This window comes from Paramisgurnus dabryanus, chromosome 9 (assembly GCF_030506205.2).
Source record: "Paramisgurnus dabryanus chromosome 9, PD_genome_1.1, whole genome shotgun sequence".
NCBI lineage: Eukaryota > Metazoa > Chordata > Actinopteri > Cypriniformes > Cobitidae > Paramisgurnus > Paramisgurnus dabryanus.
Window position 1 is genome coordinate 16,098,183 of NC_133345.1, and position 21,433 is coordinate 16,119,615.

At 38.0% G+C, this 21,433-nt stretch overlaps 13 non-coding genes across 13 annotated transcripts; all 13 read left to right on the forward strand.

Annotated features, from left to right (window-relative positions):
* The first annotated feature begins 457 nt into the window (after nt 1–457).
* On the forward strand, nt 458–528 carry trnag-gcc (transfer RNA glycine (anticodon GCC)). The gene has a single exon. It is a non-coding gene; the product is annotated as a tRNA-Gly (tRNA).
* Nucleotides 529–751: 223 nt separating this feature from the next.
* On the forward strand, nt 752–822 carry trnag-gcc (transfer RNA glycine (anticodon GCC)). Its single transcript has one exon. It is a non-coding gene; the product is annotated as a tRNA-Gly (tRNA).
* A 222-nt stretch (nt 823–1,044) lies between these two features.
* Nucleotides 1,045–1,115, forward strand: trnag-gcc (transfer RNA glycine (anticodon GCC)). The gene has a single exon. It is a non-coding gene; the product is annotated as a tRNA-Gly (tRNA).
* A 514-nt stretch (nt 1,116–1,629) lies between these two features.
* Nucleotides 1,630–1,700, forward strand: trnag-gcc (transfer RNA glycine (anticodon GCC)). The gene has a single exon. It is a non-coding gene; the product is annotated as a tRNA-Gly (tRNA).
* Nucleotides 1,701–1,924: 224 nt separating this feature from the next.
* Nucleotides 1,925–1,995, forward strand: trnag-gcc (transfer RNA glycine (anticodon GCC)). Its single transcript has one exon. It is a non-coding gene; the product is annotated as a tRNA-Gly (tRNA).
* Nucleotides 1,996–2,489: 494 nt separating this feature from the next.
* On the forward strand, nt 2,490–2,560 carry trnag-gcc (transfer RNA glycine (anticodon GCC)). The gene has a single exon. It is a non-coding gene; the product is annotated as a tRNA-Gly (tRNA).
* Nucleotides 2,561–2,782: 222 nt separating this feature from the next.
* On the forward strand, nt 2,783–2,853 carry trnag-gcc (transfer RNA glycine (anticodon GCC)). Its single transcript has one exon. It is a non-coding gene; the product is annotated as a tRNA-Gly (tRNA).
* Nucleotides 2,854–3,368: 515 nt separating this feature from the next.
* Nucleotides 3,369–3,439, forward strand: trnag-gcc (transfer RNA glycine (anticodon GCC)). Its single transcript has one exon. It is a non-coding gene; the product is annotated as a tRNA-Gly (tRNA).
* Nucleotides 3,440–3,662: 223 nt separating this feature from the next.
* trnag-gcc (transfer RNA glycine (anticodon GCC)) lies at nt 3,663–3,733 on the forward strand. Its single transcript has one exon. It is a non-coding gene; the product is annotated as a tRNA-Gly (tRNA).
* A 208-nt stretch (nt 3,734–3,941) lies between these two features.
* On the forward strand, nt 3,942–4,012 carry trnag-gcc (transfer RNA glycine (anticodon GCC)). The gene has a single exon. It is a non-coding gene; the product is annotated as a tRNA-Gly (tRNA).
* A 514-nt stretch (nt 4,013–4,526) lies between these two features.
* Nucleotides 4,527–4,597, forward strand: trnag-gcc (transfer RNA glycine (anticodon GCC)). The gene has a single exon. It is a non-coding gene; the product is annotated as a tRNA-Gly (tRNA).
* A 224-nt stretch (nt 4,598–4,821) lies between these two features.
* Nucleotides 4,822–4,892, forward strand: trnag-gcc (transfer RNA glycine (anticodon GCC)). The gene has a single exon. It is a non-coding gene; the product is annotated as a tRNA-Gly (tRNA).
* A 3,216-nt stretch (nt 4,893–8,108) lies between these two features.
* On the forward strand, nt 8,109–8,179 carry trnag-gcc (transfer RNA glycine (anticodon GCC)). Its single transcript has one exon. It is a non-coding gene; the product is annotated as a tRNA-Gly (tRNA).
* Nucleotides 8,180–21,433: the final 13,254 nt, after the last annotated feature.

Here is a 21,433-nt window from a genome sequence, read left to right on the forward strand (position 1 = left end):
TGGCGTGTGGTCAGCTGCTTTGCTCTGCTTTTTTCGTTTTGATTTGTGGGACTTGATTTCATCAAACTCAACATTTCAAAATTTATCTAGTACTTAATCCATGTACAAGGCATGTATAGTGAGTTTGGCAGCTAGGGGTTTTTTTCGGTGAGCCGATTCAAGCAAGCATTGGTGTTTCAGTGGTAGATTTCTCGCCTGCCACACGGGAGACCCGGGTCCGATTCCCGGCCAATGCAAGTGTGGCTTGTCCATTATGCTACTATTGTAAGAATGCTCTAGGCAGTTATATTTGATGGAGTGTGGTCAGCTGCTTTGCTCTGATCTTTTCGTTTGGATTTGTGAGACTTGATTTTATAAAAACTTAACATTTCAAATCTTTTTTTGTACGTAATCCATGCACAAGGCATGTATAGTGAGTTTGGCAGCTAGGGCTATTTTGGTGAGCCTATTCAAGCAAGCATTGGTGGTTCAGTGGTAGAATTCTCGCCTGCCACGCGGGAGACCCGGGTCCGATTCCCGGCCAATGCAAGTGTGGCTTGTCCATTATGCTACTATTGTAAGAATGCTCTACAAAGCAGTTATATGTGATGGAGTGTGGTCAGCTGCTTGGCTCTGATTTTTTCGTTTTGATTTGTGGGACTTGATTTAATCAAACTCAACATTTCAAAACTTATTTTGTACTTAATCCATGTACAAGGCATGTATAGTGAGTTTGGCAGCTAGCGCTTTTTTGGTGAGCCGATTCAAGCAAGCATTGGTGGTTCAGTGGTAGAATTCTCGCCTGCCACGCGGGAGTCCCGGGTCCGATTCCCGGCCAATGCAATGTGGCTTGTCCATTATACTACTATTGTAAGAATGCTCTACGAAGCAGTTATGTGTGATGGAGTGTGGTCAGCTGCTTGGCTCTGATCTTTTAGTTTGGATTTGTGGGACTTGATTTCATAAAACTTAACATTTCAAAACTTTTTTTGTACGTAATCCATGCACAAGGCATGTATAGTGAGTTTGGCAGCTAGGGCTTTTTTGGTGAGCCGATTCAAGCAAGCATTGGTGGTTCAGTGGTAGAATTCTCGCCTCCCACGCGGGAGACCCGGGTCCGATTCCCGGCCAATGCAAGTGTGGCTTGTCCATAATCTAATATTGTAAGAATGCTCTACGAGGCAGTTATATGGGATGGCGTGTGGTCAGCTGCTTTGCTCTGCTTTTTTCGTTTTGATTTGTGGGACTTGATTTCATCAAACTCAACATTTCAAAACTTATTTTGTACTTAATCCATGTACAAGGCATGTATAGTGAGTTTGGCAGCTAGCGCTTTTTTGGTGAGTCGATTCAAGCAAGCATTGGTGGTTCAGTGGTAGAATTCTTGCGTGCCACGCGGGAGACCCTGTTCCGATTCCCGGCCAATGCAAGTGTGGCTTGTCCAATATGCTACTATTGTAAGAATGCTCTACGAGGCAGTTATATTTGATGGAGTGTGGTCAGCTGCTTTGCTCTGATCTTTTCGTTTGGATTTGTGGGACTTGATTTCATCAAACTCAACATTTCAAAACTTTTTTGTACGTAATTCATGTACAAAGCATGTATAGCGAGTTTGGCAGCTAGGGCTTTCAGAAGAGCCCATCAAAGCAAGCATTGGTGGTTCAGTGGTAGAATTCTCGCCTGCCACGCGGGAGATCCGGGTCCGATTCCCGACCAATGCAAGTGTGGCTTGTCCATTATGCTACTCTTGTATGAATGCTCTACGAGGCAGTTATATTTGATGGAGTGTGGTCAGCTGCTTTGCTCTGATCTTTTCGTTTGGATTTGTGGGACTTGATTTTATAAAAACGTAACATTTCAAAACTTTTTTTGTACGTAATCCATGCACAAGGCATGTATAGTGAGTTTGGCAGCTAGGGCTTTTTTGGTGAGCCGATTAAAGCAAGCATTGGTGGTTCAGTGGTAGAATTCTCGCCTGCCACGCGGGAGACCCAGGTCCGATTCCTGGCCAATGCAAGTGTGGCTTGTCCATTATACTACTATTGTAAGAATGCTCTACGAAGCAGTTATATGTGATGGAGTGTGGTCAGCTGCTTGGCTCTGATTTTTTTGTTTTGATTTGTGGGACTTGATTTCATCAAACTCAACATTTCAAAACTTATTTTGTACTTAATCCATGTACAAGGCATGTATAGTGAGTTTGGCAGCTAGCGCTTTTTTGGTGAGCCGATTCAAGCAAGCATTGGTGGTTCAGTGGTAGAATTCTTGCGTGCCACGCGGGAGACCCTGGTCCGATTCCCGGCCAATGCAAGTGTGGCTTGTCCAATATGCTACTATTGTAAGAATGCTCTACGAGGCAGTTATATTTGATGGAGTGTGGTCAGCTGCTTTGCTCTGATCTTTTCGTTTGGATTTGTGGGACTTGATTTCATCAAACTCAACATTTCATGCACAAGGCATGTATAGTGAGTTTGGCAGCTAGGGCTTTTTTGGTGAGCCGATTAAAGCAAGCATTGGTGGTTCAGTGGTAGAATTCTCGCCTGCCACGCGGGAGACCCGGGTCCGATTCCTGGCCAATGCAATGTGGCTTGTCCATAATCTGATATTGTAAGAATGCTCTACGAGGCAGTTATATTTGATGGAGTGTGGTCAGCTGCTTTGCTCTGATCTTTTCGTTTGGATTTGTGGGACTTGATTTTATAAAAACTTAACATTTCAAAACTTTTTTTGTACGTAATCCATGCACAAGGCATGTATAGTGAGTTTGGCAGCTAGGGCTTTTTTGGTGAGCCGATTAAAGCAAGCATTGGTGGTTCAGTGGTAGAATTCTCGCCTGCCACGCGGGAGACCCAGGTCCGATTCCTGGCCAATGCAAGTGTGGCTTGTCCATTATACTACTATTGTAAGAATGCTCTACGAAGCAGTTATATGTGATGGAGTGTGGTCAGCTGCTTGGCTCTGATTTTTTTGTTTTGATTTGTGGGACTTGATTTCATCAAACTCAACATTTCAAAACTTATTTTGTACTTAATCCATGTACAAGGCATGTATAGTGAGTTTGGCAGCTAGCGCTTTTTTGGTGAGCCGATTCAAGCAAGCATTGGTGGTTCAGTGGTAGAATTCTTGCGTGCCACGCGGGAGACCCTGGTCCGATTCCCGGCCAATGCAAGTGTGGCTTGTCCAATATGCTACTATTGTAAGAATGCTCTACGAGGCAGTTATATTTGATGGAGTGTGGTCAGCTGCTTTGCTCTGATCTTTTCGTTTGGATTTGTGGGACTTGATTTCATCAAACTCAACATTTCAAAACTTTTTTGTACGTAATTCATGTACAAAGCATGTATAGCGAGTTTGGCAGCTAGGGCTTTCAGAAGAGCCCATCGAAGCAAGCATTGGTGGTTCAGTGGTAGAATTCTCGCCTGCCACGCGGGAGATCCGGGTCCGATTCCCGGCCAATGCAAGTGTGGCTTGTCCATTATGCTACTCTTGTATGAATGCTCTACGAGGCAGTTATATTTGATGGAGTGTGGTCAGCTGCTTTGCTCTGATCTTTTCGTTTGGATTTGTGGGACTTGATTTCATCAAACTCAACATTTCAAAACTTATCTTGTACTTAATCCATGTACAAGGCATGTATAGTGAGTTTGGCAGCTAGGGGTTTTTTGGTGAGCCGATTCAAGCAAGCATTGGTGGTTCAGTGGTAGAATTCTCGCCTGCCACGCGGGAGACCCGGGTCCGATTCCCGGCCAATGCAATGTGGCTTGTCCATAATCTAATATTGTAAGAATGCTCTACGAGGCAGTTATATGGGATGGAGTGTTTTCTGATTATTTCGTTTTGATTTGTGGGACTTGATTTCATCAAACTTAACATTTCAAAACTTTTTTTGTACGTAATCCATGCACAAGGCATGTATAGTGAGTTTGGCAGCTAGGGCTTTTTTGGTGAGCCGATTCAAGCAAGCATTGGTGGTTCAGTGGTAGAATTCTCGCCTCCCACGCGGGAGACCCGGGTCCGATTCCCGGCCAATGCAAGTGTGGCTTGTCCATAATCTAATATTGTAAGAATGCTCTACGAGGCAGTTATATGGAATGGCGTGTGGTCAGCTGCTTTGCTCTGCTTTTTTCGTTTTGATTTGTGGGACTTGATTTCATCAAACTCAACATTTCAAAATTTATCTAGTACTTAATCCATGTACAAGGCATGTATAGTGAGTTTGGCAGCTAGGGGTTTTTTGGTGAGCCGATTCAAGCAAGCATTGGTGTTTCAGTGGTAGATTTCTCGCTTGCCACACGGGAGACCCGGGTCCGATTCCCGGCCAATGCAAGTGTGGCTTGTCCATTATGCTACTATTGTAAGAATGCTCTAGGCAGTTATATTTGATGGAGTGTGGTCAGCTGCTTTGCTCTGATCTTTTCGTTTGGATTTGTGGGACTTGATTTTATAAAAACGTAACATTTCAAAACTTTTTTTGTACGTAATCCATGCACAAGGCATGTATAGTGAGTTTGGCAGCTAGGGCTTTTTTGGTGAGCCGATTAAAGCAAGCATTGGTGGTTCAGTGGTAGAATTCTCGCCTGCCACGCGGGAGACCCGGGTCCGATTTCCGGCCAATGCAAGTGTGGCTTGTCCATTATGCTACTCTTGTAAGAATGCTCTACGAAGCAGTTATATGTGATGCAGTGTGGTCAGCTGCTTGGCTCTGATCTTTTCGTTTGGATTTGTGGGACTTGATTTTATAAAAACGTAACATTTCAAAACTTTTTTTGTACGTAATCCATGCACAAGGCATGTATAGTGAGTTTGGCAGCTAGGGCTTTTTTGGTGAGCCGATTAAAGCAAGCATTGGTGGTTCAGTGGTAGAATTCTCGCCTGCCACGCGGGAGACCCGGGTCCGATTCCCCGCCAATGCAAGTGTGGCTTGTACATTATGCTACTATTGTAAGAATGCTCTACGAAGCAGTTATATGTGATGCAGTGTGGTCAGCTGCTTGGCTCTGATCTTTTCGTTTGGATTTGTGGGACTTGATTTCATTGTAGCAAATGGCTCGGAGTCAGATTGGGGCCATTTGGCATCTGGATTTCAACAGCCCTAAAATTGTGATAATTAGATAACCCTGTCTCCTCTATCACCTATCAAGGCTGTAAAGTGGGCGACAATTAAAACAAATGCCGTCGTAAAAGGAGGTTCAAAGGAGTACCATCAGAGCCGATCGAATGACCACCGCCAGAGACACAGCAGGGGGCACAGACTATATGTCTGTGATGAAACCACATTTAAAGATCACAATGAGCTGTTTAAATGTATATATATTTTATATCCCTTTACTGCATGATCGTGTATGTGTGATGTAACCAGGGTGCGATTTGTGAAAAAAACAGAGGGGGGGATGTTTTCATAGGCGTCGAGTTATTTTGTACCCACCACTAGTTTTTACTTTTTTTACTGTTTTCAGTGGTTATGAAGAGCAATATGAGAGAGAAATTTGGTAATTATTGTCTGACCTAACAAAAATCCATTATAATATTATTATTATTTTTTATATATTTCTAATTAAAATATTTCTAATATTCAGAAATGCGCTCTCCGCTCACGAGCTCTGATCGGAACAAACCCGAACCTCACTGTCTGCTGAACTTGCGCAGAAGCATCAAAATATAACCAGCTTCTTAAAATGGTTTTAAAACTTAACATTTAGACTATTTTAGCCCAAATTATGAGCTTATTGACGATTTTTTATCATTCTTGACATAATGCGTCTCTGTCCACAGCACATTTCAAAACATTTTAATTCATAAAAATAAATAATGAGAACATGAACTCATCACTGCATTTGCAGGAATTGTAAAATCTTTTTTCTTATTAACTCATGAAGCAGCCTTACGCAATATTTTTATTCTAATAGCTTATCTTTCCCCACACATATGAGCTGTGATCATGCACAACGAAAAAACACGCAAGAATTAAATCTTGAATGGCAAAACTGTATGGCACAATGTAGTGTCAACTTAAACATAAATATGAACAATGTATTTATTGCAAAGTTAAACCATTACAGTAGAAACAGTTTTACTGCTGCTTTTAAAGTAATAATATTAACTTTACACCGCAATGCGGAGCTACAGTGAAATGATAGAAAAGGCAGATGCATTATGTGTTAGTCACTTAGCCTCATTTGCGCAAACTGGACGCGCCCGCGCCTCGCTAAACACCTCATCTGCGTGTAACTTCGGCCATTCTCAGTGGTGTGACTGGGACACTAACTCTGCTTGTCATCATAAACAGATAATCAGATTGTGATGTTTATTCCCGCTTTATTAATATGCGGATGAATATGCTGCCTTCCACCGTTTCGACACACAGCTCCATAACCATCTCGCATGTGTTGATAGGCTACTCGTGAGGTGTAACCGGGTCTGTAACCAATCAGATAGCGCCGTGGGCCGGACATTGAGCAAGTCTGCAGAGTGGTGAATACAGAGAGGCTGCGCGCGGCAGCTGTATCAGAGCCAGCCAAAGCAGCGCATTTTAAAACAAAATTGACTTTAATCAAACCACGGATCAGTGATATGTTTTGTGATCCGTCTCGCCACTAGTGTAGTTGCACTGATCACTTTGAGGGGGGGATAAATTTATCCCCACCGGGGATAAAAATAATTAAGCAGAGGCAGGGATACATTGACCAGAAAGGGGGAAATCCCACGCATCCCCCCCGGCAAATCGCACCCTGGATGTAACTGTGTGTTAACACTTTAGTTAGATTTTGTTCACTGTAGCATGGTTCATATCTTAGGTATGAAATTATTATTCAACGTGATCTTAAACCCATGTCTTGTCTAGTATCAAATTAATCCACTCTTTATTTCCTAATCATTTCTATGTATCATATTACCATAAGCCGCATCAATGTCATTTAATATCGATTTGAAGAGTTATGGAAACAACTTTATCATTTGGCACTTACGCAAATGTGATGTCTGAAAGAACAAAGGCTTGTTTCCCGCGCGATCGAACACTTCGCACATTGGTCATTTCACCTAAAATGGGCTGGGCGCGTGAAAGGTCAAAACGGCCTATCGTCCAAGCCATCATTGCTCAGTTGCTCAGCGCTCAATCGCTCAATTCGTCAGCGCAGTTTGGAAACTCGCTGAGACTCACCCAGAGTCCCTCGGATTCATCATCTTTTCTCTGAGCCCTGTCCTACTCTTCGGGACAGTAATTTCCTGGCTTGCACTTTGCACTTCGAGTTCGACAATTTACGCGGAACACTCCGCCATACGGAACAACCAAACGGACTTACGAGCACACCTGGATTCTCTCTCTCTCTCTCTCTGCTCGCACCCGCGCGCACCAGACACTTCGTACTACATCACAAAGAGCCAAATGCAAGTATTAACCTTGTTCTACTCGCTGATGTTTAAGCTTTACCCCTTATGAAAATTAAGGCGATCCTTAGAGATTTTCCGATGGTTTGTGCAGATGTTAAGCAATAGTGCTTTTGCCAATCTTTTACTCTCTCTCTCTCTCTAGCTTTTCAGTCTTTTCTTTCTCATCTATGTTTTATGTTATTGTATATGTGTATGTTTAGTTAGTCATTGTGTGTACTTCGTTTTGTAGTTAATAAACCGGTTTTGCATTTTCACAATTGAATTGTTTCTGTGTTCAATGCTCACGAAATTAAAGTCACTATTTCTGCCTTTTGATCCAGCTACACGCTGCGAGTAGCACTGTATATCAGTAAGAAGGTTAATTTTAAAGGCCATGAAATTAACATTTCTTAGACGTTAATATACGATTATGGATATATGTCTTCGGTGGACGAACATATTAATTAATTGTTATTATTAATTCTGCTACGCCAGGTAAAACCTGATAAACTTGTATAATTAATTACAGTTAGTTATACATAATATTCCCTTTTGAGCTAAAATCTAAGATTCCCTTGGGAATCCCCGTAGTATTACAGTCGGAGGTTTATAGTGTTTCAAATAACTTTATTCCCCTCCTCCCGCTGAATCGCTACATCATCAAACTCAACATTTCAAAACTTATCTTGTACTTAATCCATGTACAAAGCATATATAGCGAGTTTGGCAGCTAGGGCTTTCAGAAGAGCCCATGGAAGCAAGCATTGGTGGTTCAGTGGTAGAATTCTCGCTTGCCACGCGGGAGACCCGGGTCCGATTCCCGGCCAATGCAAGTGTGGCTTGTCTATTATGCTACTCTTGTATGAATGCTCTACGAGGCAGTTATATGGGATGGAGTGTGGTCAGTTGCTTTGCTCAGATTTTTTCCTTTTGATTTGTGGGAATTGATTTCATCAAACTCAACATTTCAAAACTTATCTTGTACGTCAGGGGTCGGCAACAGGCGGCCCGCGGGCCAAAAGTGTCCCGCCAGTAATATTTTCTGGCCCTTCGGATTAATTTGAAATCCGTTTTTTTTTTTTAATCACACTTTTTTATTTTAAAATAACAGTTTACAAAAATGGCCCCGTGTATCATTCCTTCATTCGTTTTTTGAAATCAAAACCAAAAAAAGAAAGAAAGAAAAACGACTTGTTTTTCTATTATTTATTTCCTGAACTAAAATCAAACGACTCGTTTTCTGAATGTGCGCTCAGATCAAACATAACAAAAATGAATGAAAATGGGTTCGGACAAATTTTAATTGAACACCTTAGCAGACATATACCAATGAAATAAATTTAAACAGATCAGGTACTAACAGATTACATTTTAATAAGGGTTTTAATAAGGGTTTGAATAGAAACCTTTCCGGTAAGTCTCATTCGCTTACAGTCCGACTTTTGAACTTTTTTCATTATTATTTATTCGCGTATAACACACTTACAAATAATATGTATTACCTGATAAAAAAAATATTTGCGTCGTGGACAAGTTGCCACCGGCTCGCAAGAATGTCCTGAAAAAAATGCGTATAATAGCTAGTTTAATCTTAACCGGCCGCTCTTTCTCGTTCTCTTTCTCTACCAGCGCATCCGCGATCATAACTGTCATTAGATTTTGAACATACTTCTAAAACACAATCAATCAAATAATTGCAGAGGTTTGACTTCATGAATCATTTGCAAATTTACCTCGTAAATCATGTCAATGCGTCAGGCGTGAAGACGTTAAACTCCGTGACATTGCAAATTACTGAAAAGTAATTGCAGGCATTTAGAAACCATTACACAAAATATGATAAAATAAACTCTTTTACTGCAGTAATATTTTAACTATTACACTTTTAACGTAGATTTTAAAGGAATCTACTGTTCTGTTCTGTTACTTGAACTTGGGGCTCGAGCCCGACCTAGGTTCGACAGCAAGTCAAGTTCGTTTACCGTTAATTATTAAGACTAAATGGGCAGGTAAATTCGTTAAAAAATGAAAGTAATCCGCCAAAATATGGTTTTACATGTCTATTAAAATAAAGCCATTATTAATTTTCCTAACGCATAGTTCTTTGATCTTTACCTCTTTTTAAAAATAAATTTGGCAAAGGAGGATTTTCAGCAATTTGTTTGAACAGCAACTCTGCAACCAATGGTTTCGGTTTGAGTGAGAGGCTTTGTCCTATTTAATTTATTTTTTATATTTCATTATTTTTTCTGTGACATTTTTTTCTCTGCTAACAATACAATGTTAAAATAATATTTATATTGGCACGAACACAATTTTTGTATAACATTTATAATTGTTATAGGCTACTTCATCTCTCTTTTTTCGTTAGAGACATTGAATTTGAGATTCTGGGAACGAGATCTAACGTTAAGTTTTGCGGACCCGTCAGGTCGGGAAATAAAGCGGGTGAACACAGAGTGTAGGTATGTGACAAAAAAAAAAATTCTAGAAAATTCATATATAATTATAACCATATGATAGATAATAAAACAAACTTTCAAATGTTTTTTAAAAGATTAAAATCGGATAATTATTAAGAAAGTTATGGCATTTTTAAACTCGAAAATTGGGGGTCATTTTTGTACCCAATTACAGTTTTTTACAATCACTTTGCTACTATTTTCAGAACCTTGATGTCATTTTTCACAACTCTAGATACAAAACTCAAAACGGTAATCACTTGTAACACAGGCTGTCTAGTGTTCAAAACATTGCATTGTGCATTCACATCTTTAAAGACATCTTGCACTTGCACAATCATTGTTTCAAAACACAAATTTACTGTGAAATACCATGGAAACATAACTATAGATCACCCACACACAAGCAACTGATAGTTTCACTAAGTCATTGTTTGTACAATCATTACAGTTTTTTACGATTGCTATGACACTTTTTTCAATACTTTTAACAAATTTTCTAAACTCTTAACGCACCAACACACCTAAAACACACAACTGGCAAAACAGTTAATTTTATCCTCAAAATCACACATTGTAAACTAAACTCTCACACTGTTTACAAAAACACTGTAAACATGTTTCAGAATCAACTTTTATACCAGATCACCAACACATGTTCTCTTCCAACAGAAACATTTAGTCAATCATAACACAATGTCATGAAAAACACAAACATAAGATGGAAAAACAAAAACTGCATAAGTTTATGTGTAAGTCTGTCCTTAAACAATAGACAGTAGATTGTATTGATTATAGACTGAGTTTTGCACTGCAGTTTCTTTTGAAAACTTGGTTATATTTTTGTTTATTTGGGTTTTGTAAATGCATGTATTATGTTTGTTTTGCTGCAGCAATTCAAGACAAAAATGAATCATTCATCTTAGAGTACGGTTTATGAAAAAAAGTAGAATTGTTGCAGTAAAGACTTTACAGTATTTACAACAGGACATTACTGCAAGATAACAAGCATATTCAATATTACTGCCATTTACAGTAAAAATAAACAAACAAAAGCCACTGAAAAATAAAGTAAAAGGAAAATCTCATCATCTAATCTATTGCGTTTCTATTTGGCCACATGTTCTCATTCACATTACACCTGATTTTTCTCTGGCAAGGCATCTTGTAAGGAATCTTTTGGCATGTCTTATCCACCCTGACAGTCTTCAGTTGTGACATCTCTGAATGCACCATCAATTGCATCCAGGTGGGACAGGAGGAAAACCTCCCCCTTGTCCTGGTGGTCTTCCGTTGACTTGTGCAGACATATATCTTATTTTTTTGTGTTGCTCATATTGTTCCTTTTCCACACAAGATCAACCTAGGCCCTCCTTTACTCTATTGTATACCATATAGTCATGTAATTGAAAGAACCTGAGTTTGTTTCCTAGGTGGGAATCAGCTGTGATTTATATATTTGCATTTGTACAATAAGTAGTTTTTCATTCCAAATGAAATAAAATAAAGGGTGTATATTTATGTTTCAATTCATCATATAAACAGCTGTTTACTTTGACTATAAGTGAGGTTTAGCACATGATGTTATCTGTTTTGACATGCTGTGTGAAAGCATTTGTAAATTTGACATTTAAAATCTACTGTTTTGGTCTTGTTTGAGCTTGTCTGTAAAAGAAGTTAAAGCATCTTAAATTTTTGTTAATTGTATGCATTTTGTGTTAAACCATCAAGAAATGTGTTAATAGTATAGCTTACATAGGTGGATGTAGTGCTAACTGTGTTAAGAGTTTTGAAAACTTGTTAAAAGTATTGAAAAATCTGTCATAGCAATTGTAAAAAACTGTAAGTATTGTAGAACAAAATTGGTGATACAGATTTCATTATGGTACATGAGTAGTAAATATAGGGCACATACTGTCACATAAAAATGATTGATGGTGACCTTTGACCTCAGGGGAGGGGCTGACCTTTTGACCTGCGAGGGAGGGGTGACCTTTGACCGGACCACCCACGTCGTGAACCTTTGACCTCCGGGGAGGGGCTAACCTTTGACCGGACCTCCCACGTCGTGAACTTTTGACCGGGGCCACCCACGTCGCGATGAACTTTTGAACCGACCGCCCACGTCACGTTGAACTTTTAACCGGACCGCCCACGTCACGTTGACATGTTTACGTCCGGGGTTATCTCCGGGGCGCGTTAAATCATGTCCTCCTACGATAAAACACTAAAAACAGTGTTTACACAAGTGGTCTTCATTAAAACACATTCCATGCTCCCATCATAATTTATATAAGGTGGGGGCATAATATGTATAATAAAAGCCAGGGAAATCAGAGTTACGACAATCACAAACATGGATAGGCCATGCAGCTCGCGCGGTACTCCGGTGAGTGAATGGTGAAATAGCATGGAGCATCTAGCTACGGCGACGAAAAAATGTAACTTTTAACATGCATTGAAATTTTAACATGCACCTTTTTAGAATGCGTGACATCGTTATATTCTGCCATGCTGGCATTGAAATATTGTGAAATCCTCTCATTGATTAGTTTCATTAAACACAATTTTTTATGTGAAATGATCAAAGAAATTAAGTGTTCTTTCTTTTCTTTTAAACGTCATCCTGGCTTATAAGGCTATATTCATGGTGAGAATAAGCTGTAATTATATAAAGTAAGATTAGAAAAGATGTTTAAAATGAACTTTCTCTAATAATCTTAGCACTATGTATGGATACGACTGATTAAAAAACATGTTCAAAAGTATCAACATAATAAAAAAGGTTTCTCACAGCGGCAGATGAAATACAATCTAAAAGAATAAAGAACAATGAATTCTGTCAAGATGAACATTTTGTAGGATTTTCTCTAGAGAGTAAAAATTGATGTGTAATTTTTAAATGTCCTATTCTGCATTTTGTATAGATGAACTGATTTTCAAAACAGAAGTTATGTTTTTTTTTTTCAAATAAACTGTTCAATACAAAGATATGGTATTCTGCCACTTACACAGATCGTAGTCCTTAAAGTTGCATTCCTGAGAGATGCTTCCACTCCGAATCGTAAATCGTTTTGGCAGCGCCCGTGTGAGGGCCGAGATATTTTGTTTTTTAACTCGTAAAGCATGTCCAGTCCTCCTGCGATAGCAGGACAGTGTTTATACAAGGGGTCTGCATTAATGCAGCTTGCGTTGCTTTCATCATATTAATAAGTACAGCATAAGTAAAGACAAAAAGACACATATTACAAAACATTACCAGTCTAAAAACTGAGACTTTTAACTTTAGGTTATTAGTATATTAGGTTTAGTATAGTTTTCAGACTTTCAGAAAGAACTCATCAACTTAAAGAATAAAGCACTTATCAATTACATTTATTTTAATCTCAAAAACTCAAGTTTACGTCTAGTATTTATTATTGCACCTGAAATACAAGTACCTGAGACATGCTCACACTCCTTAGCCAAAACACAAAATTTTTTAGTGCTTTTGTATTTAATATAATATTTAATAATATTTGAAAAATTACTCCATACAAGACAATCAAATTATATACATTCAATGAACACAACATACAAAGTCTAACTTCATCACATGCTTTGATGCACTCATTTCTCTGTCTCTGTTGTTCTCAGTTATCAGCTGTCGGCTATGTAAACTGTGTTTTTTATATTGTGTATTAAACTCACACTACTCTTTACCCAGAATAACATGTACTTCTTCCGTGGTGACAAAGCGAGGTACATGATTTCTTCAATTTATATAAACACAAGTAAACTTTTTATTGTAAAATAATCAAATAAAATAGTAAGTCTAAAGACATAGGCTAACTGATGATCCTTACATATGAAATACCCGCACAAAATCATCTAGGTATATTCTTAAAGCGACGTTGGTTTTATTACACCATAATATAAGAATAATAAATCGGTATATACTATAAAGATTCACTTTGCTATCATTTCCAACTAATGTTGATTTATTGTGTTGTACTCAAAACATCTGAACTTCAGTCAGCTTTTTGGGGGGGCTGAGCATTAATTTACTTTTTAAAGATTCCAACATCTAGTTGATTTTTAACCCTTACCTATACATGTTGCTTGGCTCACTGTAAACCCGGCATGCTTTCCGTTATGTTTACCTTTAAATGACAGAGAATATAATAGCAAAAACAAAACAAAAAATGTCATCACAGAAAACAGTAACAAACCATCTGGTAAATCGAGTGTTGTAGAACAACGAGTGAAATCTATGTGTTAGTTCAGATTAAAAATACCTCGCTTTATTATATACAGCTCCACAAGGCAAAACAAAGATCTCACGTAGTCCATCATGTTACACCGGCAGTTTGATTATTGTGACCACCGTGTCCTTTAGTGCACTAGGGGCATTATGGGAAATGTAGTCATTTTCACAAGGCGAATCGAACGGTGTATATGTTAAAGGTGCATTGTGTTACTTTTAAAAAAGACAAAAATGCTAAATAATATACATAACTATATTATCAGTGGTGTATAAGGGCCTTACATAATGAACTGAATTGTTTCTATTACCTAAGAACGAGCCATTTTTATCTCCATACACCGCGGGTCCCCTTATACGGAAGTCACAGTCATATCTCTACAGTAGCCCTAAACGTACAAACTGCTCTAAAGAGCGCGTTTCTTCCCTACGTTGTCTCAGAAGATGACATGTTTGTCGTGCGACAGCTACCATATGGGTTTTAAAATTGAAGAGTGAGTTGTCTGTGGCAATTCACAATCTCACCACTAGATACCGCTAAATTCTACACACACCACCTTTATCTGGCTACTGTTTCCAAGATGCATTACGATCTAAGCCATCGCACTGGGAGAGAGAGTACATAGTGAGTCATATTATTTACCATTTTATTTGTTGTTGTTGACACAATTTAATGTAAAGTGGAAGATCTTATTAATTTATAAAAAATAACAGCTTAAAGATAACTATTAGGGCTGAAACTAAAAACCCTCATATTAGCTGTGAACATTATGAAACTGATTTTATTTCACCTGTTTTACAAGTTAAGAAAAATTTAAGCGTTCCACATAAGAAGCAAGAATTCCTTTTCCTACGGGTGCATAGAGCGGAGAGGATGATATAGAAAATACTGGGAAAGACCTTTACCACTGACACTTTAATATTCTATAGCTTCATAACTCACACCGATGACTATGTGATGAGGGGCGTGTGAATTGCTGTGTTTAGAGGGGACGGGTCAGGATTTTTAGGTTACAAATCAGAGCCTGAAACTAAGAGCTCTCACACCTCAGATACGACGCTCTGGCATGTTCATTTAGCGGCAAATTTGAAGGCTACTTTCAGGAATTCTCCATTAAATTGTTTAAAGCAAAGTTTTTAACACGGCATAGCTCAACTGTGCAGGATTCAAGGAGTTGCAGACGCTATTTTTGAGGACGGTGCAAGCACGACCGGAAGCTTAACAAAATCAGGGAGAGACTTGTGGACGTACATTGTGTAAAGTTGTCTACGACGCTGCGGATTCTTGAAAGGAGAGCACAAATGTCACTTGAGCGTGATCACAAACGCAAGATGCCGTACGCGCGCGGTCCTCCAGTTTTTAAAGAAATGCTTTTAGAACACTGCAGGAGTGAGCTTGTTAATCTTTTTTATGCTGTAATATCTGCAAATGCTGATGTGTGCTTGCCACAAAATTACTGCGAAACTGATGCCGTGCGCGTAACCAACCTCAAGAAAAAAACAGATGTCGTGAAAAGTCTGGACAAATCTTTTGATAAGATGGTTCAAGTGTCTGTTAACGCCGATGAACCGATCAATGTGTTCATCAAAAAAGCCCTAGATGCTATGTATGAATGTGATGATGAGGAGGAGTTTGACATTGCTAACATCCTCCTCATGTCTGCATATGTAATAGATGTATGTGTTGCAGTAGCGACAAAGAAGGACCAAATCAATGTGCGTGAAATTGTTGAAATTGCTGCTGACTTTCTGATCGACAAGGGTCTTGGCACATGCATACACTTTCTATTGTATCTAGACAACATCATAACCTTTGATGATGCTTGAAAACAATGCGAGTTCTTGGGACACCTCGTACACCTGAAAACACATTCACTTTTTTCACAACCTTATTTTAAACATTGTCTTTTAAATTTTCTTCACCTTCTTTCCATCTATAGGCTGTTTATTTGATAAGTACTGGTTTCAGCTTTTAGAAAGTTCGTGATAAACGTTTGTGTGTAATGTTCCCGCTTCATTCGGTCATTTGGACATGTAGACATCTTGTTCATAAAAAGCGTGACACTTGTTATGTTATGTAAAAATAAAAGTGACTTGCATCAGTATGAAAAGCTAAATACCCATGCATGACCTGACACAAATTTGGTGATTGTGTTATTTAGTGATTTTTACATAGACACGTCAGTTACTTTGCATAATATAACTCTATGAAACTTGTGCTTCAATAACTGAATCACCATTTCAAAACTTATCAGGACCATTTTAAGCACATTACAACATACATTGATTTATTTACCATTCGTAAAACATGCGTAGTTGCAACACTACCATTCAGTTAGACTTTACATTTCTAGACTGTGTTTTTTCTCAAAGGTTGCTTATATTTACAGACAACACACTACACCCAAGTGTATCTTAACAATGGCAAACAGGAATAACAACGTTTGCAAACAAGTGTAGTTAAGCACTTTGATTTTTGACATAATTTACAGAAAGCAGCAGTGAATCATCAAAACGTTGCTAGTTTTTAAGTTTCCGAAAGTATAAATTTTTTACTTATCACACTGGTCCTCGCAAACAAACCAGGAACGTTATTCATCTGAACACTTTCACCAAACCTATGTCTTTGCTGTTTTTAGCTGTATTTATTTAGACAATCTTTTGTTTTCATAGTTTTGATCTGTTCATGTTAAATTTCTTCTGTATATCTTCTAAAGATAAATATGGTCATTGTCCTTGGGTTTTCTCAGATTTCATAAACCTTTGAAACCTTCTTTGTGCCATCAATGTATTTATTACTTATCCGTTATTTGCTATACTGTATGTCATATTTTTTAGTTTACACCATTCCTTTTTATAGAAAGTTTCAGAAACTCACATTTACATAGAATTATGATACATTTTACATTTAATTATCTCTAGGAGTGAGTGCTGATTTAACACGGGTAAACTGTTATCATGCCGCAATCCTGAAGGTTTAGAAGGCAAACAAGAGCCCTTCAACACCTCACACCATACTGATTTCGTTTAACTGTAAAATGATGTACAGACGAGTTCAAATCGTAAAAACAGTAGTAAGAAAACTAATAATGTTTAACTAGTACAATCGTCACTTATAGTTTTGTCATATGATGATGATATGATGTTTCATCTTTCAGGTGTTTGTTGAAGTATTTTGGCACAACTGTTTATTCCAATCTTTAATCAGCCATACATGACAAAAGTTTTTTGTTTTTGTTTATTTTAGTTTAACTCATCACACTAATTTATGCAAACAGAAATGGTCAGATTTCACATTTTCAGGATTCAAGTGCACAACACATTGCGATTACTGTCTCAACTCGTTCTCTGATTTATCTAGAATATCTACAAAGTAACGATTGTTAAGATCTTCATGCACAGGGCTTACCCACAGAGTGTTTGCTCTGGTCTCATAAAAACAACCATTTACACTCAAAACCTATGGCTTCTCTGTCTTAATGTCATCAATTTATTATTTTGTCTACATCATCACCAAAATGTTTCACTATAAGAGTGTGCAAACTGTTTTACTTCGGTCTAGATTTTTATAGAAAGCTTCAGAAAATGTTGGGGTGCTAACATTTACAAGAATGATGAAGCATTTTACCTTTAAATGCTCCAAAGAGTATGCGTTGGTGTACAAGTACAATCTTTGTTGCAACCATCAAGAATATTATGTTCGTAACAAGAATTATATCAAACATATGTTGCGCTTGTTCTAAATGATGATATTGCAGAGAAACTATTCAAAAGAGAACCAACTTTAACTTAAATTTTATATGGCCCCTTGATTTTAAAAAAACAGCAAGCTGTACCCAGTGTTTCTAACAAACAGTTACAATCACTTCACAAGCCTAAATGTTTAGAAACATAATCTTTTTGAAGACCTCACACAATAGTGATTTCATCTATCTGGAAAACTTTTAAAAAATATACGCACATGAGCTCAAATAGTAAAAACAGTTGCAAGATATACTATTAATGCTCAACTAGTACATTGTATAAACTGTTAGTTTGTATAAATGACATGTCGCGTTTGTTGGGTTTGTTGACGTATTTTAGACGCAAGTTGTTTATTCTAATCTTTAAACAATTGTGTATGACAAAAGTTTTTCTGACTGAACTGACTTAAGGAACGGTACTGAAATGCTAAAACTAGGTAGATACAACTTCAACACAATATAGATGTTTTTAATCTATTGGTACCGATTTTAAATTTGTCCAAACTATTTCAAACATTACTAAGTTGTAGATGTTTGCATCTTAATTTACAAGGTTTTTAACAAACAAACACACGTTCCTGTTTTGTCTTGCTCTGTTTCATAGCATTGCAACTACATACTTAGGTACACCGCATTATGTTGAAAGGATTACTAAGTTAAAGCTAAACAGTCTTTATTATGCTGTAGGCGTATGGCGTATATTTTCTATGTAATTGATGAATTTACATATTCAAACATTAAATTTTTCCTATATTTACTGTTTCACGGTGAAGGTTTTAGTAAGTAAATCTAAAACACACTTCACTGTGTTGCTCTGTTCCCTTAATCGTCTAGCAACAATTTTCAAGAGATTACCAACATGTATGATGTGCTAACTGTCAGGGATCTGAGATGTACTTTATTATTTTCTGAAGTGTTACATAACCTATAGAAACAAAACAAACTGAATTACAAAGTCACTGACATAAAGTTTACACTTACAAAGAAAACAAATCACGCAGATGTTTAAAGTGAAACAAGATTTTATTTCTCAGCAAGTAAAAGAAATACATCATATGTCACCAATGTAGCTTAGAAATGTATACACATCGCAATGTTTTTCTCAAGAATGTGAGCATCCGTCGGATCAGTAATTTCACAAACAGCAGTCTGATCATTATTTGATATTGTAAAAACACACACAAACCACATAGGTAAGAGTTTTCACAGATGCTACAGAGCGCTTTAGCTTTTTGTCAACAAGTTGCAACAGCAGTATCACGACTTTTGCTTTTATGATCTTGAAACCATCAGTCTGTGGAATCGATCTCGCAAAGTGTATTGAGCAGACTGTTGTTACAGTGCAACCACACTGAGTTGTGAGGAAAGTCAGGATGCAATACCACAGATCCATGCAGAACTCATCCAGCCATGAGTTGTCAGCAGGCATCGCAGGGGCCTTCTTGAGGGCCAAGGTCCATTGGAACATCATCAGGCATTACTGGAGCCGTACAAATGGTGTTGTTGTAGGGTGATGGACCTCCATCAGGGTTTGCAGGGGACGCATTGGCACCAGGCATTGGATGGGCCTTCTTGAGGGCACAGGTCCAGCTGTAGGTTCTCTCATCCTCATAATGCTCTGGTGTGGGTAGCGCAAATGTGTTGGTGTAGCAGTAGGAGTTCATTGTTTCTTGAAACTTGTTAAGCGAATATGCTGAATGATCCAAACTTGAACCGTTTTAATGAATGTAATAGGTAGGCGGAGATAGGAGTCCTGGAGGTGTGTCCCTAACTCCAGGACTCCTATCTCCGCCTACCTATTACATTCATTAAAACGGTTCAAGTTTGGATCATTCAGCATATTCGCTTAACAAGTTTCAAGAAACAATGAACTCCTACTGCTACACCAACACATTTGCGCTACCCACACCAGAGCATTATGAGGATGAGAGAACCTACAGCTGGACCTGTGCCCTCAAGAAGGCCCATCCAATGCCTGGTGCCAATGCGTCCCCTGCAAACCCTGATGGAGGTCCATCACCCTACAACAACACCATTTGTACGGCTCCAGTAATGCCTGATGATGTTCCAATGGACCTTGGCCCTCAAGAAGGCCCCTGCGATGCCTGCTGACAACTCATGGCTGGATGAGTTCTGCATGGATCTGTGGTATTGCATCCTGACTTTCCTCACAACTCAGTGTGGTTGCACTGTAACAACAGTCTGCTCAATACACTTTGCGAGATCGATTCCACAGACTGATGGTTTCAAGATCATAAAAGCAAAAGTCGTGATACTGCTGTTGCAACTTGTTGACAAAAAGCTAAAGCGCTCTGTAGCATCTGTGAAAACTCTTACCTATGTGGTTTGTGTGTGTTTTTACAATATCAAATAATGATCAGACTGCTGTTTGTGAAATTACTGATCCGACGGATGCTCACATTCTTGAGAAAAACATTGCGATGTGTATACATTTCTAAGCTACATTGGTGACATATGATGTATTTCTTTTACTTGCTGAGAAATAAAATCTTGTTTCACTTTAAACATCTGCGTGATTTGTTTTCTTTGTAAGTGTAAACTTTATGTCAGTGACTTTGTAATTCAGTTTGTTTTGTTTCTATAGGTTATGTAACACTTCAGAAAATAATAAAGTACATCTCAGATCCCTGACAGTTAGCACATCATACATGTTGGTAATCTCTTGAAAATTGTTGCTAGACGATTAAGGGAACAGAGCAACACAGTGAAGTGTGTTTTAGATTTACTTACTAAAACCTTCACCGTGAAACAGTAAATATAGGAAAAATTTAATGTTTGAATATGTAAATTCATCAATTACATAGAAAATATACGCCATACGCCTACAGCATAATAAAGACTGTTTAGCTTTAACTTAGTAATCCTTTCAACATAATGCGGTGTACCTAAGTATGTAGTTGCAATGCTATGAAACAGAGCAAGACAAAACAGGAACGTGTGTTTGTTTGTTAAAAACCTTGTAAATTAAGATGCAAACATCTACAACTTAGTAATGTTTGAAATAGTTTGGACAAATTTAAAATCGGTACCAATAGATTAAAAACATCTATATTGTGTTGAAGTTGTATCTACCTAGTTTTAGCATTTCAGTACCGTTCCTTAAGTCAGTTCAGTCAGAAAAACTTTTGTCATACACAATTGTTTAAAGATTAGAATAAACAACTTGCGTCTAAAATACGTCAACAAACCCAACAAACGCGACATGTCATTTATACAAACTAACAGTTTATACAATGTACTAGTTGAGCATTAATAGTATATCTTGCAACTGTTTTTACTATTTGAGCTCATGTGCGTATATTTTTTAAAAGTTTTCCAGATAGATGAAATCACTATTGTGTGAGGTCTTCAAAAAGATTATGTTTCTAAACATTTAGGCTTGTGAAGTGATTGTAACTGTTTGTTAGAAACACTGGGTACAGCTTGCTGTTTTTTTAAAATCAAGGGGCCATATAAAATTTAAGTTAAAGTTGGTTCTCTTTTGAATAGTTTCTCTGCAATATCATCATTTAGAACAAGCGCAACATATGTTTGATATAATTCTTGTTACGAACATAATATTCTTGATGGTTGCAACAAAGATTGTACTTGTACACCAACGCATACTCTTTGGAGCA